Source organism: Oryx dammah, unplaced genomic scaffold (genome assembly GCF_014754425.2).
Source record: "Oryx dammah isolate SB20612 unplaced genomic scaffold, SCBI_Odam_1.1 HiC_scaffold_11232, whole genome shotgun sequence".
NCBI classification, from domain to species: Eukaryota; Metazoa; Chordata; class Mammalia; order Artiodactyla; family Bovidae; genus Oryx; species Oryx dammah.
The window spans coordinates 3,508,952-3,532,046 of NW_024080625.1; positions in this window are offsets into that span (position 1 = coordinate 3,508,952).

The window sequence follows — 23,095 nt, forward strand, 5'->3', positions numbered from 1 at the left end:
CCTAGCCCCGTCCACGCACAGCTGGAGACACAGCTGCAGGCTGCAGCCGGCAGAGCCCCTGTAATCATCACTGAAAAATGCTGAAGAGGAAGGCTCTTCTGAAGGCTCTTCCTTCCTTCCACCCCCTCTTTCTGTCCCTCTTGGCTGACTTTTCCACTTCATAGGAAGAGCAGTTCTACTTCATGTCGCTAAACAATCAACAGCTGGTGATGACAAGCTCCTCACTTCTTCCCTGAACTTAAGGCTCTCCCAAACAGCCCAATAACAGGGCAACTGCAGAGATCTTGGGGACTAATACTGCCCCCGCTAGGCAAAAAATTCAGCAGAAACTATTGCTTTCCTTCAGATTTAAACACCTAACAGGAAAAACAGAGACTCTAAATGTTGCTTTTCTTTTTTTAGAGCATGGAAGTTTTCTGATTATAAAACAACTACTCAGTGCAGAAAAATAAAAATGAATTTAATGAATAAAATCACCTTAAATCTTATCACCTAGAAATAACCACTATTATGTTTTTAATAAATTCCTGGCCTTTGAAGAATATGTGATAAATAAAAACATATATTTATACACATTTTGCTTTCACCATTTGAAAGAATCATACTGGGCATACTATATAGTTTCCTTCTTTATTTTCAGTTAATGTTACTTGCATCTTCTTATTAATGATGCCACAAAATATCTTTTTAATGCTTTGTACATAGTATCATAACTTTAGAAACCATTCCTTGCAGATTTGTTGTGATATCAGCACCATCTGACTCCTCTTCCTGTATTCTTTCACTCGACTAGAATCCTCATGGGCATTTCACATTCTCTGGCTCAGTGAGAATTAAGCACAGGAAGAGGAAAAGCAAGCCATCTGTCAGGAAGGTAAAACCAGTGTAAATTAAATGGGGTGTGAAAAAAAGCCACTTATGCTCTTTAAATATGTGCTACTTGAGAAATGCTCACCTGTGTACAGAACTAATCACTAAACACACAGGCTTCAGGTGAATGGTTGGTTCTGAGTGTCCTTTGTTCAAAAAAGCAAAAGCAATCTTATTTTTTAAAAACAATTGTTTATGGCTTTAAAATGGTCCCAGAGATTTCGCTCAAACCTTAAACATTCCAAGCATGACAAGCCAAAACCCGAACAAGCCTCCATCCCTGGCAAGAGTTCCATTTTCCTCCCAGCTTTGCTCATCAGCTCAGGGTTATTTTGGATTCTGGCTATTCATCCAGGGCTGTTTGCTCACTCACTGCCATCTCTTCCTCCCTGGTAGGTTTTTGCTCATCCCTTTCTTTTCTATATCCCCCTCCAAACCTCTCTTCTTTGTCTTTACTGGAACACATGTAGCTGGTGGAACACTGGAATAGCTGGTGGTGAAGAACGCTGGATTTGAAGTCACACCGTACATCTGAATTCCGTCTGTGGCAATTTATGAAAATCACTAGCCTCCCCTGTCCTTCAGTTTTCAACTGACAAATGGGGCTAACAGTACCTGTCTCAGAGGACTGCGGTCAGGAGTAATCCGCTACTTTCTGTAAGGTACTTTTAGAAAAGTGCCCAGCTCACAGTGAGCATTTATTCACTGTTGCTTTTATTATTACTACTAGAAGAGCTTCCTAGATGTGTTCTCTGCTTTCAGTCTCTGAAGAGTGGTAACAGAATAACTCCAGCAACCTCTCTGCCCATTCAGTGCGTTTTTATGTGCCAACCCTGGCCTACACGCTTTTCATGGTTTGCTTTTATTCTTTATTACAATCTTCACACTGGAAATGACCTTCCATTTGACAAATGCGAAAACTGAGGCTCAGGGAAGTTCCGCAGTCCACCTTCTTTAAGACATTACAGCATCCTTTTTATACACAGTATTTCTTTGCTAAATATCTACAAGATAGTCTCTTAACTGCCCCTACATTGCTTCTGCTTTCCAACCAGGGGGATTGGGTTAGTGGCTAGAAATTCATTCTCACTACCACCCAATATGGCCATGGCAAGTCCCTCTCCTGTCCTTTCAGCTTCAGTCCTGAGGTTACTTTAGATTCTGCTCATGTCTCTTTCTTTCCCCATCACCATATTTATCCTAAGACAAAGATTTAAATCTCCTTCTTCTCCTAGAAGTACAGTGAAGTACCCTATCTCTAGTTCTTAGAGTATTTATGTCACCCGTATCTTGAATTTCCCTGAATTTAACTATTCTTTTATGTTAGTCACTCAGTCGTGTCTGACTGTTTGCAACCCCACGGACTGTAGCCTACCGGGCTCCTCTGTCCAGAGACTTCTCCAGGCAAGAATACTGGAGTGGGTTGCCACTTCCTTCTCCAGGGGATCTTCTTGATCCAGGGATCAAACCTGGATCTTCTGCACTGCAGGCAGATTCTTGACCATCTAAGCCACCAGGGAAGCAAATTTAACTATATCCACCTTTGAGAGGAAAATCAATGCACGCAGTCAAGGATAAATGACTAGTATGTGTTGCTGCAATTTTGGAACACAATTTTAAGATTTCTCCAGCCCCTGACAAGGAAGCATAGAGTATTTGCAGGTGAGTGTGGAGGTTAATAGAGTGCCTCTGAGACTTCAGTGGGCACAGGAATCACTTGAGTATCTGGTTAAAATGTATGTTCTGAGATTCTGCGTTTCTAACAGGCTCCCATGTGATGGTATTTGTTCTCTGGGTGGTACTGGTATCTTGAGTAGTAAAGGTTGAGTAGATATTCTTAAGGAAAAAGTTGAACAATTAATTGAGGACCATAGAAAAATATTAACTTATAAAGAGATAGGGAAGCAAGTATAATCTACAAAAGACAAATACTGATCTAGGAAAATAAAGATCCAAAGTTTTAAGGGATTTCAGGTATAAACTGAATTGGATGCACTTTTCCTCTTTTGTATTAATTTTAGACTCTCATTCTGTCTTCCCCTCTTGTACCCATATATCATGTAAGATTTATTATTTGTACCCTCTCCTAATATGTTCTGGTCACCCCTGTATTCCATGTCCATCAGTACTTTAGAATCATGGTTAGAGTTCTTTAGAAGTCAGCAGATTTTACAAGTACCTGTGTGAAGCATTTAAGAAGTTGTAATGGGTCGAAGGGAAAGAAAGATAGCAAGATCGGGGGGTCAGAATGAGAGAAATCGGAGTAGCCTAGGAGTCTAGAGTAACAACTTCTCCAAACAAAATCTGGGACACATGGTTTGACAGCAGATAGCAAAAGTGGGCACAGATCACATACTTGAAATTTCAAAATGCAGATCATCTTGTCAACATCCATATAGGGAATGACGGAGTGCTTACGCTGAGAAAGAGAAGGCAAGGCAGATTGGGGCGTCACTGGCCCTGGGGGAGGGTAGTGCTACTATAGCTCTTCTCGGATATCTGGAGTGCTTGTCATGTGACAGAGGAGAGGAGAGGAAGGGGTAGTGAAGGACAGAGAGAGGATAACCTGAAAATGAAATAAACAGTCCCAGGGGGCTAGAAGCCCCTTATCAGGGATGTTATGGAGGAAATTCCAGCATCCCAGCTTGAAATGCTACGTTTCTATTATGCTTTCAAGATCCAGTGGGACACTCATTTAGCCACTGGTATATCCAAGGCACATGTAGTCTATTCAGAAAACTTGTCAAGGCTCTCACCTAAACCTATGTCTCCTTCCTCTTTGTAATATGCCCCTGTCTCTGTTTTTTTCCCAACTAAGAAGGTGAAAGTGTCTTGGGGGGAAATAGTCAAAGAACCTGACTAGGTAACTGGTAGTAACCGTTTCTAAACCAAAACTAGGACCCTTGCTTTGCCCCCTCATCTGGGAAGGGAGTAATAGAGCTGATGTTGGTTGTGTCCTGGCAAACCCTGCCCTGTAACCCAGCACCCCCAGGGGAGCAGCCCCGAGAACAAAACCACGCAGGCCTCTGCCCCACCCGTTGTGGGCGTTTCCCAAGCCAGATAGATATTAAGGACGAAGGGGAAGGGCTGGAGGGGCAGAAGCCGTGAAGGAGGCATTGCCTTTTCCTCCTTGTGAAAAATGAAAAGGCCCCCGGGGAGTTTTCCTACCTGAAGTTATCAGCAAACACTTTAATTAGAGTTCATATCTTGTGAAGGCTCATTGCTGAAATTGGCTGAGACCAGGGACTGGACACAGGAAGAGGCCGCAGGGGAGCTCTGGTGGGTGGGGATGACGGAAGGAAGGAAAGCGGGCTGATAAGGGAGGTTCGGAGGGCACTGGGGTGAGCCTCCGACCTGGGCTCACTGTGCCACAGGCTGCACATTCCTGCCATCTTATCTTGCCCTTAGATTCTAAGACAAAAGTCAGGTCCCTTTCCCAGGGAAATTCAGCACAGAGAAGGGACTGTAGTGACATGGACTATTTGGAGCTGGGGTGTGTGTGTGTGTGTGTGTGCATACATCCAGCATGTGTGTGCATACATTCCAGTGTGTGTGTATGTCTCAAGGCTTGTGTGTCCTCAACTACTGCGCCCACAGTGGTGAGGTTTCCCAAGATGGGGTCTACTGGAGGAGGGGAGGGTTTGGGTTGGGAAAAACAGGATGCATTCAATTTTGGACATGTTATGCCTGAAATCAAGAACTTGGAATATTTTATTTTTGGAGTACGTATACATGCATGTACGTAGGTAACTATAAAAACATAGGTCTTCAAGATGGTCTTGTTCTAGAGGCTTTACATACATGAACTCACGATCTTCACAACACTGAAGTAAGATCTGTTATAATCCCCACTTTGCAGGCAAGACAACTGAGGCACAGTGCGAGTAAGTAACTTGCTCAAGTTTACACGTGCAGTCAGCACAAGGCAGAGCCTGGGCTTGAACTCAGGCTGTCCAGTTTCAGAGATCATTTTTTAAACCAACTGTCTCCCACGTTAAATATAAAACAGAGTTAAATAAGTGTTCAGGTAAAGCATAGTAATTCTTAATCAGAGCTAATAAGTAGAAAGCACTAAGCGTCAGACTCTAAGCCTGTATCTCAGGTAACCCACACGACAAGTCTATGAGATGTGTACTATGAATATTCTTTGTTTTAGAAGTACAGAGACACTCAAGGTAACGGAAGTTAAGTCACTTGCCCACATATGCATCTCGCATGTGGACCAGATGGAAACTTGGGTATATTTAGTAACAAAGCCTTTGCTGGTAACCAGGACTCCATACCAAAAGAAAGAATGAACAGTATCTAACTTACTCTTTTAGGTTCCTCAAAGAAGCCAACAAACAATTAGGGATGTTTCCGCTCCTTTACATCACGTTCTTTTTAAAAAATATTTATTTATTTGGCTGCACTGGGTGTTAGTTGTGGCACACAGGATCTAGTTCCCTGACTAGGAATCAATCCCAGACCCCCTGTCTTGGGAGTGCAGAATCTTAGCCGCTGGACCACCAGGGAGGTCCCCACATCACATCTTTTACTTTGCCTCCATTAGAAAGATGAGTCCCCTGTCCATGCCAGCAGCTTCTTTCATCTCCAAAAATCTGTGTCAAGGTATGTGTATCCTCAGTCTCAGTTGCGTCCAACTCTGAGACCCCACAGACTGTAGCCTGAAAGGCTTCTCTGCCCATGGAATTTCCCAGGCAAGAATACTAGCGTCGGTTGTCATTTCCTATTCCAGGGGATCTTCCTGACCCAGGGATTCAACCTGCTCCTCCTGTGTCTCCTGCATTGGCAGACCAGTTCTTTACCACCCCACCACCTGGGAAACCTGTCAGAGCATACCTTAGGTTTGTAATGTCTTTCAAATGCTAGCTTGTCAGGCAGCTTGGTAACTCAGGCAAGCTATTGAAGAAATTAATTGGATAATCATTTTTGTTACTTTGCCGCTGATAGGGAACAAAATAGCAAAATCAACATGCTAGTAATTGATAAACTCAGTACATCTTATGACTAAAATTGTATATTACTCATCTCTTTTTAATCCCAACAAATATTAAAGAACCTGATAATCACTCAATAAATATTCATTAAACCACATGGATGATAAAGCTGAATGATACTAGAATGGCAGGATGACTTCTAATTGTTTTCTTCTTCTATCCCTCATATTTACACCATAAAACAGAAGGAGACACAGGTGCAGAAGGCCAACAGATGGGAGTTCTAATTCCAGCTCAGCTGCTGCCTATGAAATCTTGACTAAGTTACAGTACCACTCTGCCTTTCACATATCCCTCTGAAAATTGGGAACAATAGTGTCTACCTTAGAGGTAGGAAATGGCAACCCATTCCAGTATTTCTTGCCTGGAAAATTTCATGGACAGAGCAGCCTGGCAGGCTACAGTCCGTGGGGTCTCAAAGACTCTAACAGAACTGAGTGACTGAGCAGTACCAGTGTTTACCTTAGAGGTTGTTGTGAAGGCAAAACAGGCAACACACAAGCAGGTGACCTGAGAGTGGGCACTGGTAGGGGTCTGGTCATTTTCCTTCTGTTTCCTCCTCCGCACTCGTCCTCAGCTGCCACCTCTGCAATGCCCCCCATTCTCCCCTTCGTCTCTCTCTGTCCCCCCATCCCCCAACCCCACTTCAAAAAGGCCATAAAACTGAGTGCTCTGTGTTAATATGGACAGATAATTATTAACATTCCCTGATCAAGAATGTATGTGTACGTCGATCTGCCCCTATTTCTTCCTGGCTTCTTTATATTTTGCTCCTTCTCTAAAGAGGGGAATGAGAAGCAAAGGGAATGGAAATTCTTCCGTTCTGGTTTTGAGTGCCTACGAGTCAGACAAGACACAACAGTGAGGACTTCAGGACGCTTTCTTATCTAGTTCTTATCCATTTATAACATGGAGTATACTAGGCTGGGTGTTTTTAAAAATACTTCTCTCCAGATTTGTTTTCTACTTTTACAAATCTTACTGAGTAGACACTGATAATTGACTCACAACATGGAAATGATGAGGTCTACTTGTACGTTTATGCCACAGAGCACACCGTAGGACACCGTCCCTTCCCCCTTCAAGATTGCAGCTGGTTGAAACCCTCACTTATCTGCCCCCTTGCGGAAGAGTCTGGCGAAAGCAAGCTGATTTGTCCAAAGTCGACACTCCTTTCCCAGGGCAGTCTGCCTCCCATGACTGGTCCATATGGTGGTGAAAAAAAGACAACTCTAAAGGACCGCCCCAGCCTTGAGCTCCCTGTAGGGCTGGCTGAGGATTTCGCTCTAACTGTGTGTAGCCCAACTACTTCCTCCTCCCTAATCTTGCTTGTTTTCCTTCCCTTCCTCAAGTGTGGATCCCAAAAGCATCTCTGCTAAACCTCACACTCATTCATCTCAGTCTCACAGTTTCCCAGGGAACCCAACCTGTGACAGAAGTCGGATTGGTTGATTTTCAACCATTCTTGGTGACTTAGACCTGCAAAATAAGAATGTCAATGTTTACCTGCAAAATAAGAATGTCAATCAATATATTGTGGATAGCTAAAAATTGACTATATGAAAAGTTTCTGTATATGCTTACCTGATAGAGAAATGTAATTTACCTAAAAATGGTGTCTTAGTTGTGCATGGTGTCTTAGTTAGGACAGTTCATATTTTTATTTTAAAAAGTAAGATTGGATTGGCAAAGTTCCGTTTCTACAAATTAATTTAGGAAAAGTTGCTATATGCAGGTTGTTCAGGAGTGTGGTATACTTCTCAATGTATTCAGATCTTTATATATTTTACACTTTAAAAAATGTAGAAAGACAACATACATATTTCATGTTAAGAGAATCCTTGGGTAGTCTAGGTTTTCCTTGTAAATCCTTTATGTGTGTGTTTAAGTTGAATTATAGGTGTGGCAAAAGTTGAATTGTTTTGTTTTATTGACTTAATAATCTTAAATTCATCTGGTATAATAAACTGTAATAAATAATAACATTGAATAAAAGAGGCACCACAACTGAGGAGAGAAAGAATTTTCACAGCTGGCACTGGAATAATAGGTTAGTGATTTGGAACAAATCAGTTTAGATTCTTAAGCCTCCTTAGATGGATTAAAGAAGTAAACAGGTGGAAAAATATCTAAGTCATAAGAACTAAAGCCATGCGCTGGTGAATATTATCTCTGTATAAGCAATTAACTTGTAATTTTAAGAAAAAAGACTCAACAATTTATTGACCTAGAAATTTCCACTTCTGAACATAAAAAAATAAAAGGCAGACAAAAACAGAAAAAAATATAGCTACAATTTATGACTTTTAAAATATAAAAAGATTACACAAATGGATTTCAAAACACTAAAATACTAGGAGAAAATACACATAATATACAATTCAGAGAAGAAATAAAAGGTCTAATAAGTGCATTAAAAAAGTTCAATAGAATTGGTAACAAAAGAAATGCAGATTAAACCCAGAAACTTTTCACTTACTAGATTAATAAAAATGAGTAAAGTTATAATACCCAAGAATGCTGAAGAAGCAATACCATGACTACCTTCACATACTATTAGTGTTTCATTGCATACTTTCTTTCAAGAAAGTGATTTTAAACTTGTAGCAAGTATTTTAAAGCATTGCTACATTTTAACTCTAGAATTCCTCTTCTAGAAATTTATCTATGGGAATAATCGGAGATGGGGAAAAGTACTATACACTTCTATAAAAAAGTAAAAATCTGAAATCAGTGAGAATGACTGCAAAACCATATGATGGAATAATTTGTAATCTTAAAATTTTATGGTTTTGAAGAATTTTTAATGAGAGTAAAATGATCAAAATTTAATGTCACAAGAATACAAAACTGCACATGATTCTGATTGTAGTAATGGTATGCACATATGCAAAATGAACTAAATATCAATAGTGGTTATCTAGAGTCTATCAACTTATAAATGGTTTGGATTGTCTTTTTTTCATTTGACTGCATTTTCCAACTTTTCCATGGTGAGAATAAATCTTACAGTTGTATGTGTATGTGTGTATTTAAAAAGTGAATGGGAGGAAAAGAATTGGAACATATTGTTAACTATTCTTTGGAGGAGCTTGACACTTAAATGGAAGACAAGGGCTATAAGCCAGAGAGAAATGTAAAATCATGGGGAATTTCCTCCAAATTTCCCCCCATCCTTAACTCCTCCATCCTCTTTTTTTCTTTATTTTAATGATAGGAGAAGTTTGAATACTTTACAGTCAGTAGAGAAGAGGATGAAAATACAGTAGTAAAAAAATAATTGCAGGAGTAAGTTTCCCAAGGAGAGTCAGATAAAGAGCACTGCCAAAGGAATTAATTTTGAACATATTTGTTGAACAAGTATTGAACAAACAAATGCCAAGCAATAAGACAATTTTCTTTCATTCTGTTTCTTTTCAAAGTTGAAAAGGAAGAACCAGTGCATTTCTTTTTTGATCTAAGTTACAATAACAAATATAAAGAACTGTTGAATTCATTATAAAATTGATATTGCTAAGTGCTTTGTATCTTAACTATAGGATGATGTCTAAATATTAATTGTTATAAGAAGAGCAAGGAGGAACAACAGGACAAATTAATTTATAACTGTTCTTTTAAATCAAAAAATTTAATTAGACTCCATTTACAAATGTGAATTTCATATAGCAAATGTGAATTAGACATATTGGCACATATCCAGACAAGTCTGGAAGAAAACCCATACTCGTTATTAAGGAATGGTCATTTTTTGGGGGTTGGGGCTCTTAATTTTCTAGATAATTCCAACGAGCTAGAACCTTGTTAAACTAAATTCGTTACTTAAAATTTTTTATTTCTTATTGAAGTATAGTTGATTTACAATGTTTCAGGTGTACAGCCAAGTTATTCAGTTTCCTTTATACATACATGTGTGTGTGGGCACACTCAGTCATGGCTGACTCTTTGTGATCTGATGGACTGTAGCCTGCCAGGCTCCTCTGTCTGTGGGATTCTCTAGGCAAGAATACTGGAGAAGGTTGCCCTTTCCTCCTCCAGGGGATCTTTCCAACCCAGGGATTGAACCCACATCCCTTGTGTCTCCAGCATTGGCAGGTGAATTCTTTACCACTGTGCTGCCTGGGAAAGCCTTATACATGTATTGTTTTCCATTACTTAAAAAATGTTTACTTATTTATTTTTGGCTGTGCTGGGCCTTTGTTGCTGCATGGGCTTTTCTCTAGCTGTGGTGAAAGGGGGCTACTTTCTAGTTGCGGTGCACAAGCTTCTCATTGCTGTAGGTTTTCTTGCTGCAGAGCACAGGTTCCAGGGTGCGCGGGCTCCAGTATTTGCTGCCACATGGCCTCAGTAGTTGAGGCTCCCGGGCTCTGGAGCACAGGCTCAATAGTTGTGGTGCATGGGCCTGTTTCCCTGCGGCATGTGGGATCTTCCCAGATCAGGGATTGAACCCGTGTCTCCTGCATTAGAAGGCTGATTCCTTACCACTGAGCCACCAGAGAAGCCCAACACAGTACTTTTTAAACACGGGTTGAAGTTCCTTTTTTCCTTTTAAAAGTGTCATTCGATAAGCTCTTACCCCTGATGTTTTAAAATGGTAATTCATTAGCCACAAGTTTCCAAAAATGGCTATTCATTTGCTTTGTGTATATAGGCTCTCAGGCTTTAAAAATTTAGCTATGTGTACATTTGATAAATATTTTATAAATATTTTTATATTCCTCGTCATTTTAAGGACCTGAAATTTAAATTCAAGAGAAAAGAATTAGAGCTACTGAACTATAAAGATATTCTACTTATTCATTCACACATTCATTCATTGGACAAATATTTATTGAGCTTCTATTATGTCTAAGGTGCTTGGAAATAGTTAAAAAACATGCCATCTCCCCTTACGAAGCTTGCAGACTGGTGGGGGAGATAATCTCTGAGTAGATCATTTCGTAGGTTTCAGAAACTGTCATCTCAGGCAAGTGACTTCTAAACTGCCATGACAAAATCAAGCGGCCAAGAGTGGCTGGAGGGGTCCTCCAGCTGGAGGCTCTTGTGGGGTGACAAAGTGGGCTGCAGGGAGACAATATCGCTCCTCCTATTTAGATGAACAGATAGATGATGGCCCTCTCTCAGCTCACACGTTAGATGCAGCATCAATCGCAGCATCCAAGGTATCTTGAGGAAGGAGCACAGAGGGGGACACTGGTGCCCTGGTTAATTTGTCCCTGCTCAGTACATTGCAGTGCATTGCATTTGTGTATGCTCGGTTTAGTGAGTTTATAAAATATATTTTCTGTTTTATCTAGTTTAACTTATCCTCCAAAAATGGACAAAGTAAATTTGAAAGATTTCCCTAAAGAAACTTCAGATGAAAAATAATAGTAATACAAGCATAAGGAAATACGAAAAAGTAGAACTCATACTTTGCTCCTAGAGAGAGTTCTTTTTCATATTGCAAGGTAAAGCAATAACTATCAATCAAATGTGATAAGAAGTCCATCAAAACAAATTCAGAATTACCAAGTAAGGTCCATGAGTTTACTTCTATAACCATTGAAGATGACCTTTATCTAAGTGTACATTTGTAGAGCAACAATGAAATAACAACCTTTGCAAATTAATGGATAGGATTAAGAACTGAGTGACTTGGTTTGATAAGTATAGCCAATAGTACTTTGCCTCCATTGAGTCCCCATGACTCTGTGAAGTTTCTTTTCCAGCTGTGACAGCCATAAAATAAAAGAATCAAAATTAATCAAATTTGGAGCCAGACTTGTGAATTGCTGTATCACAGAGTGTTAACTAAGATTTTAAAAATAAAGCATACTCAATAGAATTTATCTTACTAAAATGTTAATATTGTAATAATAATTAAAAATATATTTTAGTAAAACAAAAAATAACAAATAAGTATAAACTCCTATTTAACTTTTTTGTGAATGTTTTGATGTATATGATAAATAGGACAATAATACAGGTATATAAGGTATATATACAAATATATACAGGTACATATTATGTTGCAGAAGTAAAATCAAGGTGTCTTTAGGTTAAATTAATTAAAAAATTTTTTTTAATATACGTTTTTAGGATGACATATGTTATCAATGCCCTTTGATGAGAACTTTTCCAGAAGTGTGTTATTGGAGGCTCATGCCAGCTTTGGTCATAAGGAGGAAGGAAAACGAACAAATGCCATAAGTATTTAGGAGGTACAGTGACAGGATTGGTGATTATTCCTTTGAAAATGCTCACTGGATCATGTCCATCACTGCTCCTTGCTAAAATCCTCCACATAAGGAGGATAGCATCCAAGCAAGGCTCATGTCTTCAGGGGAGCCTCCCCAGATTCCCAGCTCAGCGCATGTGCCTCTGTTACCCCAGAGAGTCATGCTGAGGCCTCTCCCTCACAGCTCTTCTCTCCATCTACAAACTTCATTCACTGGCGAGATAATCCGCAGAACGTTGGTCCTTCTGAGCTCCATGAAGGGCTAGCAGAATGCCTGGGATTTAGTAAATGTTAGTGCAAAGAATGCACTTCTGAAAGGTGAAGGAGACATGAAGATACCCCCCCTACCTCTAGCCTGAACAGCTGTGACCACGATTGTAGAGTTTCACAAGATGGGGTCTACATGGGAAGAGGAGGGTTTGGGCTGGGGGGAAAAAGGATGAATTCAAATTTGGACATGTTACATCTGAATCAAAAACTTGTGGCGTATTTTACTTTAGAAGCACATACATATGTGTGTGTATAGTTAACTAGAAACATATCAATAAACCTCTCAGTAAAATTATCCCATTTGTGATTATGAAATAGCATTGGATGTCTAAAATAAAACTGAATACATAGTCCTTCAAAATCAAGCACACTGAAAATTACTGGGTATTTCCTATTTTAAGAACAATTACTTAAAATAGAAATTTATTTTAGTAAAGTGTGTTACTCTACTCAAGTAATGAATAGGGCTCTTCCCCTTTTATTGCTTGCCAGAAGAAATAGAAAAAAAAAAAAAGACAAAAAAACCCCCTTCCTCCCCAAAGCTACCTTCTCAGCAGAAAAGGCAAAAACTATATTTCTGCCCAGCAAGATTTTAGCATCATATATCCTCCCTCTAACTTCCTGAGATGACGTTGCCCTTGTTCTCACCTGAACTAGCTCATGCTCTGCATCTGGGGCTTGTTTCAAATTTTCACGCCTTCTGATTTTGTCATTCATTTTCCCATTTTCTTATCTCTATCCTCACTTCCCTTGATACCTCTCATCACTTACCTACTATTGCTTTAATTTCTCTGGCTCTTGGATGAAGATTCTTTCTCCATTGTATTGCTTTTGAATACCCAAACTGATAAGAAAGTAAGGATGATCATACTGGTTCAGAACTAAGGAACAGTCAGCCCTGTATTCCATTTCTCAAACTATCTCTAAGGGTTTGAGGGTTTAAAGATCTCCCTGAGTCTAGCCACCTGTGTATTTAATTTGGACCTATTATTTAAATTTATGTTATCCTTACTTTAAATGAATGCTTTCCAACATGCTTTTTACCTTTAGTTGCCTGATTCCAAATCCTGTGCTCTTATCATCTGTGCTATTTGTGAACATCTCTGTATTATTTTTAGGATGCAGATTCCCAGAAGTGACACCAATGGGATCTAAGTTCTTCCTATTTATTGCCAAATTATTTTCCAGTAACTAATATTGTTATGCATTAAATACCTAAGATAAATTATGACTTATTTGAAATGTTTACACATATTAACAAACATATTTCATATTACCATGTAAGGTAGGTGTTATTATTTCCACTTTAAAGATGAGGAAATTGAGGAACAGAGACATTAAGCAACTCACCCACGGTCGTAGAGTTATTAGGGTGGAATCAGAATTAGAATTCAGAAAATTTCGCTTCAGGGCCCACATTTTAATCACTAAATTAAATGTGATTAAATTTAATTTTATCACAAAAAAAGTTATAGTAACATACTGGCACCATTAACAAGTGTAGATAAAATACTCAACTTTGGAACAATTTTACATTTTGATTAGCACATTCGTATGTAGAGCTTAACTTCCCTTTGTCACTTTAAAATTAAGGTTTGGAGTGGACATGGAGGACTATTTTCTAATAAATACTTTATCTCCTTACTCCCATAGTGGGAGAACGGATTAGAGGTGTTGGTCCGACAGCTGTTTCAGTATAGGATGAGCATAATGCAATACTCATGCCTGTAAACTGGGGCTTTGAAAACTCATTGCCCTGTGTTTATCTGCAAAGCATTCAAGAAAGTAACAGATACCACTTATTGTGAACTTACTATGTGCCAAGCATTGTGGTGAAGATTCTGGAGATACAGAGTCATTTAAACATCAGACGGGTATCGTTCGTTACCTCATTTGGTAAGAAGCTAGGGAGATCCACGCATGTTGATCTGCATAACAATGCATAAAGGTCAGGTAAATAAACCCCTGGGACTGATCACTGGCTCTGGTTCTTTAGTTTAGCTTCAGTGAACGAGACCATATTGCCATCCAGTCACAATACGGAACAAACCCTACTCTCTGCTCCCCTAACAGATGGAAATTAAGTGACCCTACAAAGCTAACCTGGGCCAAAATCAGGAACAAGAGACATTTTTAAAGAGGACTGCGCTGTGATTTTATTTTAAATTTGGTTTAGACTCAGTAGAATTTGTTGACCCTCCTGCCAGAGCCAGTTACAGATCTGGAGAGGTAGACTGTCTATTGAGATGCTGGAAGAGATGACAGCAGATCCTGTCACAGTGCTTATTGGGGGGAGGGGGTGTCTGCTCCAAGGATGGCCCAGATGACTGGGACTCTTAGGTTGCAAAGTCATTCTTTGCTGTGGCTCCTTTAACTAACTCCTATTGTCAAAATATTGTCATCTATAAATGAGACCCAAAGAACATTGAAATGGGTTAATTTGGCAAAGAAATGTGATTACATCCATCAAAAGAAAAACTAGGTAATTCTAAAAACCATCTGATGTTTTAGACCATATTAGTTGGAGTAAAAGACTGATTTCAGAATAAATAACTTATTTTCTAATGAAGTAAGATTTTTTTTCATAGATGGCCATATTACTTCTGTTATAAATAGAAGATATTCAGAACAGTTATTCTGAAAAAACTATACCTACTGATCTTTCTATTTTTCATCATTGTCAAAATTCAGACTGTCCTATAACTGATTAAAAACAGAAAACTATACACATTCAGGAGATAGTTTTGATCCCATTTCAAAATTCATCCACAAGAAATATATATATATATATATATATATAATCTACCTACTGATATATTTGGACAGCTTTGAAAACCCATGGGGGAAAGCACCTTTTCTTTGTAAGTGCACAGCTCTCCTATTGGGCATGCAGACGGGAAGCATGTACAACCCAGGTGAGTACAGGGTGAAGCTGTGGTGAGATCAGGTGTGGCTCAAGTTCAGGCTGAATCTTGTTGGGGATGTGATTAATCTTTCTTCACAAAGCTGCCACTCCTTTCTGGAACCTTCCAGAAAGGGCCAATGGGAGCTACTAGAAAACTCCCAAGTGACCTGAGGTGATTCAATTCTCTTTTCACACTGCAGATTCCTGCTCCAGCCTCACTTTCAGATACAGAACTGTTTCTTTTCTCAGTACTGTAAGGCAGCGCACTATATAACCCATTGATATGTCCTGACTAGATGAGTATCCTTTGGGGGAAATCTACTCAGTTGCAAAGGTCCACGGTAATTTTAGATACAATCAACAATGCCCTTGGGGCTCATAACTCTGTTACAAAGCAAACTGATTCCTGGGCTGCCTGGAAATAGGGCAGCGATCCCCATGTGAAGGCAGGGGGTCCTTCATCCTCTTGGTCCTCCAAAGGGATTGTTCCAGCATCAGGGAACATCTTAGAGCCAGGCACAAAAAACTGGCTTTGGAATCAGTGCTGGATATAAGACCTAGATATGCCAGTGAGAGCTGAGTGGACTTGGAATAAATTCATTAGACTTTGAATCAGAGGTTATGATGGACTATATCTCCTAGGGATGATGTGAGGATTAAGCGAGAGACCATCTATTAGGTGCTTTTTTTGTTGCTTGTCTCTTGAGAGGCACACAGTGAAGAGGAGAATCATCATCACGATACCCCCTGCTTCCATTTGAGACCACAGCAATTGGGTTTAAATGCTGAGCTACTGAAAGGACCTCTTACAGGAAGTTTCACCTACAAGTGGTTTTGGAGGAAAAGCCACACTGAAGCGACTGGGCACTCTTCCTGAATACCATCCCCATCCTCCTTCCCGGCAATCGTCTCCACAGCAGCTTCTTCACTTCAGCCTCCAAGGGAACATCTACACTCCATTTTCAAATTGTCAACTAAAATCCAGATGTGGGGTGAAGATCCTTCCACACTCAAAGCCCAAGAGTGTCTAGTTGCAAACGGTTGTAGAATCATGGTTAAGCCTGAGCGTGGACTTTGAATTTGGGCCTGAACAAGAATTCAAGCCCCCTATCACCACTTACTGTCTTAATGTGAACTTAGCCTCTTCAAACCTGTTTTCTCATTTACACACAGGCTAATATGGTATTGAGTAATTAAAAGGATAACATGTAATAATATTTACATGTAAAGTGCTTAGCACAGTAGTTGGCAAGGAGTGAAGCCCAATTCGACTACTGAATCGAGTTTGTAAAATGCTACCTTGATTATTGTGGTCTTGTAGTATAGTCTGAAGTCAGGGAACCTGATTCCTCCAGCTTTGCTTTTCTTTCTCAAGATTGCTTTGGCTGTTCAGGGTTTTTTGTGTTTCCATACAAATTACAAAATTTTTTGCTTTAATTCTGTGAAAAATGCCATTATAATTTAATAGGATTGCACTGAATCTGTAAATTGCCTTGGATAGGATAGTCATTTTAACAATATTGATTCTTCCAATCCAAGAACATGGTATATCTCTCCATCTGTTTGTGTCCTCTTTATTTCATCAGTATCTTACAGTTTTCTGAGTAGAGGTCTTTTGCCTCCTTAGGTAGGTTTGTTCCTAAGTATTTGATTCTTTTTGTTAAAATGGTGAATGGGATTGTTTTCTTAATTTCTCTTTCCAGTCTTTTGTTGCTAATGTATAGGAATACAAGAGATTTCTGTGCATTAATTTTGTATCCTGCAACTTTACCAAATTCGTTGATTGGCATCAGTAGTTATTACTCAGCCATAAAAAGTAATGAAATTGTGGCATTTGCAGAGATGTGGATGGATGTAGAGACTATCATACAGAGTGAAGTCAAAAAGAGAAAAGCAAATATTGAATATTAACACACATATCTAGAAAAATGGTACAGATGAACCCGTTTGTGAAGCAGAAATACAGACACAGATGCAGAGGAGACAGAGTATGGAAAGCAAGGGGGAAAGGGTAGGTGAGATCAATTAGGAGATTGAGACTGACATATATACACAACTATGTATAAAACAGATAACTAATGAGAGTCTACTGGGAGAATAAGGAGGGGGGAAAAAAGGTACAATCTGTTTATAAGACATAAGTTAACCTTAAAAATGCATTACAATATATATTAAGAGCAGACAAATACTGCTTGATTCCACTTATACAAGGTAGCTACAACAGCTGTCAGAAAGTACTTTGGGGGTGCAAAGGGAATGGGGAGTTAAGTGTTTAAGGGAAACAGAGTTTCAGTATAGGAAGGTGAAAAAGTCAGAAGATGGATGATGGTGAGAGTCGCAAAACAATATGCATGTACTTAATGTCATTGAACTATACAGTTAAAATAGTATGTTTATATGACTTTTACCACAATTAAAAAAAATTTTTAATGCTACCTAACTGCAGCCTTAGGTGCACAGAAATAAGTTAAAACCCTAATCAAAAGATAAGCTTTCCATCAGATGATCAGACATGCTCTTTAGACACTGGGGAATATACCAGTGATGATAAGGTAAATATTTCAACCAGCTGATGGAGCCATGCTCGGTCTATCATTTTGCATGTTCAGATTTCGTTATTCATAAGCATTATCCCTGCCAGGCAAAGGGCACACTACTTATAATTAGCAATTTCATTCTAAATTAGCTTCCTCTAGAAAAGGAGGGGGAAGAAAACCCAACTTTTAGGCGACGTGTATAATATATTATTATGATATGGGTACTACTGTGTGTGTGGTTTTTTTTGTTTTTAAACAAACTTGGGAACAAAACTAAGGACAACGTCAAGCAGGCGAGGGAAGCAGTGTCAGAGGCCGAATTTGATCGCAAGTCTGTTTGAGCGAGGCTCCCTATCCATCATCTTCCCCTTTCTGTTTGCAAGGCCTTTCACTTTCTCCGGTTTATTCAAGAGCTGGCCTTCTGAATAGGGTTCTGTCAGCCATTGTCGAACTAACCAAGACCAATTTCTGCCACTCGACGGAACGAGTATTCTAGTTATGAGGCGTTTGGTTTTCCTCTCGCTTTTCCAGCGGTGACTAAAAAGCCATAGCCACTCCATCAGAGGCTACTCCGTCTGCCCTTTTGAAATGCGCCTGGTAGATTAATTTTTGAAAGATGATTCACCTTCCTTTTCCTGTTTTCATGGAACACGGAGACGCTACCATTCCTGTCAATAGAAGGCTCGAGTTTCCACCCCGCAAATTCGCGCGGCGCTGTCTGTCTCATTGGCTGACGTGCAGGTGGGATTTCCTGTCGCCATTTTAAGGAAACACTGCCCTGCAAGGAAGTGGCCAGTCAGTTCAGAGGGGCTGTGCCCGGAACAAAGAGAGAGCAAAAGAAAGGGGAACGGGCCCAGCGGCCCCAGACCCCTCCATCCTGCGCCCTCGCTCCCCGCTGACCCCCGATTTCGAGCGCCGGGCTTCTTGATCCCCGACGCGCCACGCCCGGGGCTCGATCACGTGGGGTCTCCCGCCGGCCCAGAGCGCGCCCCAGCTCAGCAAAACCACGCAGTCCCCTCAACAGAGCCCCTCAGCATAGATCTCGGGGTGGGGGCTGGATGGGACTGCGGGTGCTGGATCCGGAAGAGGGGAGGCGCCTCCCACTGCGGGTGACGGACAAAGGCTTGCCGGAGGTGCCCGCGCTCCCGGCCGTCCCCGGCCTCCTCCGCTCAGTCCCTCGGGAGCCTCCACGCCGCTCCCTCGCTGCCAGCGGCTCCCACGCTGCTTGCAGGGCTGTGAGCCGACCAGCCACTCCGGCGGCCATCCTCACGCGGCGCCCTTCCCACAATGCAACTCCCCTCGCTCACGCGCCCCGGCCCGGCTCCGGCGTACCCCCAATGCACCCCTAGCCCCCCATCGCACAGCCCTCCTCGCCTCCTTCCGTGCCCTCCAAGCCACCTCCCCTCTCCATCTCCGAGGGCCCCCAGTCTCCGGCCACCGCTGCAGCTGGGCTCTGGGCTCGCTGCAGGGCACCAGGAGGGCGTGGGGCAGGTGTCCAGGCTGCGCGCACACTCCGCTCCCGGGGCCACCGCCGGCGCCCCCGGCACACCAGCGCCCCGCAACCCCTCCCTCGCTCCCTCTCTCTTTCCGATGCTCAATCTTCGCCGGCTGCGGTCGCCGCATCCTCGGCGGACGGCGACAAGGAGGCAGCCAGGGGCGGCCGCCTAGGCAAGAGACACCATGTGATGGGCATCGCTCAGTGACACGCAGCTTCGGTTAAAGAGCGGACGCGCAGGAGGGGAGGCGACGGCACGCGAGACGCGGGTGAATAGCCTGAACAGCTAACCCATCGCGAGCCATGGATGCGCAAGGGCGACGCGTCCCCCAGTAGGAGATGACTGATTTGATTCGAAACCCTCTGCGGCCAAGCGAGCGGATGTGAGTGCGAGCCTGGCGAGTACCGTGTGGGTAAGGGTTGCTGGTGGGGGGAGCTTCTGATGCAATCGGCCCCGAAAGGAGGAGGAGAGCCAGGAGTGCGCGGGCTGGGGCGGCACGCCGCTCCGCCTGAAGGTCGCCGCCCTTCACCTTCCTCGGAAATCCGCCGCGCCACGCCGAGCCTCCCCGCCCAGCCCTCGCTGACGGAGGGCACCTTTCATCCGCCAAGGCAGCCAGACCTTGACACAAAGGACATCGCAAGGCTGGGGGAAAATTCGGGAAGGGCGGATACCACTCCCCCCCCCCTTTTTTTTTTGGCCCGAGGTAAGAGGATTTCCCGTTCCCAGTGAGAACTGAGGGAGCAGCGGTGGGGAGGAAAGGGACGTTTTAGATGTGAGAGGAGGCGGTAACGCAGAAGTCATCCATGCGAGCGTGAAAGGAAGGAGTGCGCGGCTGAGCCGGATGCGTTCGGATTTTGCTTTTACCAAGAGAAAAGTCAGATCCACGGTTCTGCTGACCCCTGCGGCAGTGTAAAGAGGCGCGGAGCCCCTGGTTTCAGCGTTGCGTGGGCTGCGGCTTACTTTTGGGGTCTGTTTTCTTAGTGGCAGATTGTGGTGCCGGATCTGGTTAAATCATTCGCGGGTTAGGGACCACGCGGGTCTAGAGAGCGCGCCGAGGTGAGGGTTCCACTGCATTCCCGAGCAGTGGTTGAGTGCTGGGCATTTGCGGGGAATTTCCTGTGTCTTAGGAGCCCCAAGAAAGGCATGTGATGTGCCCGGGGTTGAGTGTGCGGCCGGCTGGGTCTCGGGGACTAGCCACGGAGCCCGAGTAAACAGGAACACGCTCGCCGGCCCTTCTCGAGCTCTGCCCGGCTCTCAGTAACGGAGAGGATGCGGGTTATGAGGTTGGGGGACGGGGTAGGGGGTGAGGGGGATTATTAAGCGATGCTGGCAGTGACTCACTGCCCTTTCCCGCCCCAAAGAGGTTCTTTCCCAAAGGAAGGAGAGAAAGAAGTGTCGTTCTGAAAGCTAGGAACCGCTGGAGCTGGCGAACAAAAGGGCACCGATTGCGCGGGGCCCGAGCGCCGAGTGTCCTCCCGAGCACTCCCACCTCTTCCCCTCACCCCGGAATCACCCTCGCGTCCCTAAATGTTACCACAATAGGCATTTAATCTCGCCTGGCGGGTGCTCGGAGGAAAGTGTTCCTTCGCCCCAGTGCACGCACCCACCACCCGGAGCTTCCGGGTCCTCAGCACCCACTGGTACCCCCAGGCTACAGGGCTGCCTGGGCGCCGATTCCCTGTGGAAGTGCCCAGCCCTGGGTTTGGACTGAACTGTAGTTAGAAGGTACAAGTACATATGGCGGCAAAAGGAATTTCGCGGTAACCGCGTCCCGGCGTTTCGCCGGTGCCTCTCACAGGCTGCCTTCGGCTTGGGAAGTTGGTGCTACAATTGTGAGTCCTTTGTGTCTGACCGGGTTTTTATTGCTCTGGTTCTCCGGTGAAAACCTAATTGCCACCAGCATCACATACTTTCGCGGACGAATCCCTGGTGATGTATTTCATGAGTTAAAAAGACCCGAGCCGCTAGGAAGCCGTATTTATTTGCGTTTGGAAAAGGATTTGACATCTCTGCCCTGGGTTTAAGACTTTTTAATATAAGGGGAAGGACAGAATAAATCCATCGTTTGCAGACTCCAGGGCCCAACAAGACTGTAATTCGTCACCTTGATAGAAGAAACTGCGGCCACTCGTGCTTTTTCTGACGTCAGAACGACGACGGAAATAAAACCTGAGCTAGGTGGCTGGCTGGCCTCATTGTTAAATGAATCTCACCGGCTGGATATTCCTGAAATCTATCAGCCAAGTCAGGGTCTGCTCATAGTAGGCCCCCTGGATTTCAGTTTGGGCCCCAACCTCAGATTGGCTTTACTCTTCAAGAGTTACGTAGTTTTCAGTAGTTCCTTAGACATCAGGAAACTCACCTGGTTTGGCTTGAGGTCTTAACCTTGATGAGATGAATTCACTTTTTTTCCCTTAAACATATTCAGTGAGTATTTCCTACTGAGAGTTTATGTGGCAGTTAGCAACTACAAGATAAAGTTCCTGTTTCTGTGAGATATCCCTTCTCCTGGGGGGAGACAGACAATAAATACACCTATAAATGAATGTTGGAGATTTGTTCTTACAGTGAACAAATAAAACCAGATCAATCTTGTGAGGAAGGCTGATGCCTGAGATAGATGACCCTCTAGGTGGGTCTTTGTAAGAGGGTACATTTGTCCTGAGACTAAGAGACCAGACACCTGATTATTGCCACACTCTTTTTTTTCTCTCTGGGTGATACATGAGAGTGAAATTAGTCTTACTTACCATTGTTCCCTAATGCCCAGCACAGAATAACTGCTTAATAAATGCCTGTTGGATTGAGATCTTAGTCAAAACATCTTTCACCTTTTAATGCTACTGTTGACCATCTCTTTCTTTCTAGATCTCATTATTTGTTCCTCTGCTAAGTTGAAGCATCAGAGTCTCTTTCTACTCTGCTCCGTCTCTCATGCCTTCTCTCCATTTCTGAGCAGTTACCAGGAACCTGCAAATGACGCATAAACCTGTCTTTTCATCTCCATTCCCACTGCCCAGGTTCAGGTCTCTATCACTTGATTTAGACAGGGCAATTGAAGGAGTTTATTGGGATTCAAAAATGGTGAAACAGACATGGAGGTGCCCTGAAGAAATCAGCACTCAGGGGAGCAGATGCAAGCACGGTGAAGAGTAAAGAGTAAACTAGCCAGCAAAGGAGGTGTAATGGGCTTCTAGTTGGCCTCCTTGGTATCAAGCTCTGCTCCCCTAATTCAGTCTCAACACTTCCATGGGATCTGTATTTTTTAAACTAATTTTTAATTAATCTTTCTTAAAACCACTGGTTGTCAAAATCAGTTGCCTACAATTAAAGTCTAAATTCCTTAGTCAGGCACCTGGGACCTTCCACAATCTGTTCCTCACCTCTTTCTATCACTTTCTCCCAGTTCACCCTATGTCCTCCCTGTCACTTTCTGCCTCAATATTGATGCTGATTCCAAACTGGAATGCCTGCTGAAATGCTATATATTTGTAAAAGGCTTAGCCCAAATACCACTTTCTGCCTCTTCAAATAAGTGTTCACTGATCACCTCCTAGCCTTTTCATATTTATCTTTCACATTTTGCACCATCAGTCCAGGTGATGGAAGGTGAAGTAAGGACAGATACTTTGAGTCAAATGTAAATGCCCAGTCTCAACTCACCAGCCTAGACACCTTGGGCAAGTTGTTTGGCATCTCTGAGCCTCAGTTTCCCGCCCCCATTTGTTAAATGGTAGTGACGGTGGTGATGATAGTGGTACTTATTGAGTTATCCTGAAGGGTTAGTGAGGATAATAGAT